Raw genomic sequence first — 4,172 nt, forward strand, 5'->3', positions numbered from 1 at the left:
ATTAAATACATTATAAAGTGGTGAAAAATTTTTTATAGCTAATGTTTGATGTAAAATTCATATTTTGGATTTTGTTGAGGGCAGTGTCAGATTGTACCAGACACAGGTATTGATGATAATTTTCAATAGATGTGATGACATCAAATGGAGTCTATTACTAGTCTTGAGGTAAGATGTCTTCCAGTGTAATTAACAATTTTTTGTTTTTTGAAATTGGATTTTTATATGCAAATACTCCTTTTCCAGCGATAGAAATATTTAAAGTTTTAATTCTTAAATTAAATTGTTTTCCCAAGTTAATCCAACATAAATTGGTCATTGAAGTTTTTTTCGATATTTTACATTTTTCAAGGTAATTCCATAACTTTGTTGTAGTTTTCTTATACTTTGCTTCATTTTTAGTAAATTAATCTTATTCCAGCATAATGTTCAATATTTTGTTCAATATATTAAATTAATTTCTCAATTTTAAAACATACATCAGCATGACTGGATTTAAGATTATATATATCTTTTTCAAACAAATAAAAATCATTTTTGATTGTATCAACATCATAATATCTTACAGAATTATCATCATTATCATCCGATTTCCAATCTTGAATTGATGGTTGAAATAAGAAAGATGAGAATAAAATACATTTATCATTATCCTCTATCTCATAGGTACAAGTTGTACTGACTCTTCCATTAGTATTTATTTTTTATTTTTCATTTTTATTTAAAACTAAATCAACTTCTTTATGACATAGTGTTTTCCAGCCTTTTTATTAGTTAATTTTAGCAATGGGTAATTCTATGTGTAAAGCATACAACGATACACCACTTATAAAATTAAATCTAAACTGCATTTGTATAAAAAGATCCGAAAATGAAATTGACTATCATGATAATGTAGACAGTGAAAAAATTAAAAGATAAAGAAAAAGAAAAATTATGTCAAAAAAAAAAGAAAAAATGGAGAGAAAGAAAAAAAATGAAAATTATTTCAAATAATGAAAAAATGAAAATAGTTAGCATATTTCATTCAAAAATTGGAGAAAAATTGAATATATCAAAAAAAATAAAAAATGAATTGATTTACAATATAAAAAAACCATTTTAAGTAAAACAAATAAAACAAATTCCAAAAACGGACATCTCGTTTTCTTGATATTCAAGAGAATACAAGAGTTTTAAAACAAAAGGATGGTGAAAGATATACACCATCTTGAATATCAAGAAAAAGAGATAATTCACTATTTCAGAATTTTTAAATAATGATTGCGAAAGTAATGTATGTATCATGATTGTTCCAAATCAATATAAAAATGAGAAAATCTCATTCAGGAAAGAGTCCAATTCAGAAAAATAGAACAAAAAGCTTATTTATAACTTAAATCCTGATGATGATAGTTAGGGTAAAACAAATCGTCCAGCATTGAAGCATCAAAGAGAAATAAGAAATTGTAATTTAAAAATCAAGTGTGAAAAGTTACAAAGTCAACTTAAGAATTGTTGTTTTGCTATGGCTGTATTAATTGGAAAAATGTTTATTAATAGTGATGATAAACCATCTAAATTAAAAAAAGAATTAAATAAATCAGTTGATGAAATAGTAACTGTAAGCGAAGTTAAAACATTCCATTATAAAGCTAAATTACCAGAACGAAGCGTTTCCAGTAACCAACTAGATATAATTTATGAAAACTATTTAAAAAAAGATAAATTTCATTTGGCAATTTTTTCCAAAGGTAAATTAGATACAATATATTACGATTCAAGAGTGACTAATCACGAATCCTTTCACATAAGTGATAAAGTTATTTATTTACGGTTAAATGATCCTCACTATGACTTAATGTTAAATCCTAAACATTTTCAAACTTAAACCTAGATTTATTTTTCTTTATGATGCCTGCATTATTTAAAATTTGATGAGTATGTGGACTCTCATATATATTAAAATGAAGAAACCTGTTTAAAATGTTATTCAAACTGTAAGAAAGAAAAAATTTTCTATTCAATGCACAGAATGTAATATGATTTTTAAATCTACTGATTGTTTTCAAAAGCATCTGTTTAATAAATTGTTTGAAAATAATAACAGTGTTAAATTCACAAAATTTATCTTTGTGATACATGTAATAAATATGTTCCAAGATTTTCTTCGTTAAAAAATGTTGTTTTCATGATTGTAAAAAAATATATTGTGCTCATTGTAGAAAATATTTGGACAAGCAAAATAAGTGCCACATCAAACCTTTAGACTTAAATAAGTATGAGCGTACACCGACATTATTTTTCTTTGATTTTGAAACCGAAACTGATGAAAATAATTTAATGATACCATTCTATTGTGTTATTCAGGAAATATGTCGAAAATGCGAGAAAACTCCTTTTCACAAAAATTTTGAGTATTTTTTACCCGATATGGATTATATTACTGACTTATCAATTGATCCCATTGATTGTTGTGGCTATCGTCAATTTGTATTTGATTGTAATAATGATGATGTAACATCACGATTAGTTCAGTTTATGTTAGAACAAAGAAATTCTGTTTGGATTGCACATAATTGTGTTAGATTTCACACAATGTTTTTATTACATACTTATTGACAAAAAAAATCCAATTCCCGAAACTGCTATGAATGGAAATAAAATTTTATCTTTAAAATAAAAGAAATTAATCTACAAATTATTACATGTTTGATATAGTCCTGAGAAGGACTGTTTTGTTGTTGTTGACTGACGTTTCGACAAACTTAGCGGAACCTTAACTGATCACAGATCACCTGAACAGATCAACCTTAACCTGAACAGATCACAGCAATTACCGGCACCTTAGTCATCTTCAGAGTCAAATGAAGAGTAAACGTCAGGTTAGCCGTATTTGTTATCTGGTTCTTACGTCATTGTATTGTGTACAGGACATGTGTATTGTCATTGTGGATTAGTGTGAAGTGAAATATTTTAGTTGTGATGTGTGATTTAGGTGTGATGTTTTAGTTGTAATGTGTGGGTGTCAATTGTGTATTGTCATTGTGAATTAGTGTGAAGTGTAATGTTTTAGTTGATCGTTTGTTAGTATTGTGAATAAGTCGTTTGTAAGGTGCCGGTAATTGCTGTGATCTGTTCAGGGGGGTTTGTTCCAAGTTGGTATACGAACTTTCTAATGTGACGTAAGAACCAGATAACAAATGCTGCTAACCTGGCGTTTACTCCTCATTTGACTGTGAAGATGACTACCGCTAAGGTTGTCGAAACACATTTTCACCTAATTTGTCCATTATGTTATAAAGCTCTAATTTCGCCCACGCTGTGGTAAATATCCTATGAAGATGTTTTTTAGTTTATTTTCTACATCATACTCGTGCTTTTTCTCAAAGACAATTTCGATTAAATCATCATTCAAGATACAAAGATCGTGCATTTCAATATTATCCCCGTTCAAACTCACTGCGGATGTCCTGAGCTTTCCTGTTTAATCCGAAGAAAATAGTTTACATAATTACAGAACAAATTTGAGCTTGTGTTTTCAAAATGCCATATTTCGCGAGTGTGCAAAACTTTGTATCCTTTTTCAATTGCTTTCAGCCCTTCAACTATCGAAAAGTACCTAAAATGCGCGCTCCTCTATTAAATGTCATTCTAAAGAGTTTTCTACAACGCATTTCTTGCACAAAGGAAAAACAGTTTATCCCTAATACGAGCTGGCAGGACCGGATGATATAAACAGGCCGGAGCTAAAACTTTGCATTTAATCAGACCAAAATTTTTGGAAATTGCTTCAAAATTGCCGCGTATAATTTTTGGGTGACCAACTGGATACACTTTGGTTTTGTTGAAAAACTAATACAATGATATGAAATCAACATATTCAATACTTTTATCGGGGTTGGCCTCCCTAAAAAGCTTAAACCCATTAACTCACAAAAAACGCGTCTCGTTGTTGAATATCGGTTACAATGTCATGTGTGTCCAAGAACTGCTGCATTGCTTTCGTTTTCCTAAGTTTGCTGAAATCATGTCACCAAATCGTTCTCACTACGTAGCCTATTTGTTTCAGTCTGTTTTGTCATCTGATTGCGTCGTCATATACATCATTCATTTGTCTGTCATTAAGAAATGGATGATCCTTTCTCAAATCATTAAACGAGGGGCACTCATGATAGAGGCATCTATGAAAA

At 29.2% G+C, this 4,172-nt stretch overlaps 1 long non-coding RNA gene across 1 annotated transcript; it reads left to right on the forward strand.

Moving 5' to 3' along the window:
* Positions 1-241: 241 nt before the first annotated feature.
* LOC124453191 lies at positions 242-928 on the forward strand. Its single transcript, XR_006951015.1, has 2 exons — positions 242-352; positions 569-928. It is a non-coding gene; the product is annotated as an uncharacterized LOC124453191 (long non-coding RNA).
* The last annotated feature ends 3,244 nt before the right edge of the window (positions 929-4,172 follow it).

Source organism: Xenia sp. Carnegie-2017, unplaced genomic scaffold (genome assembly GCF_021976095.1).
Source record: "Xenia sp. Carnegie-2017 unplaced genomic scaffold, XeniaSp_v1 HiC_scaffold_25, whole genome shotgun sequence".
NCBI classification, from domain to species: Eukaryota; Metazoa; Cnidaria; class Anthozoa; order Malacalcyonacea; family Xeniidae; genus Xenia; species Xenia sp. Carnegie-2017.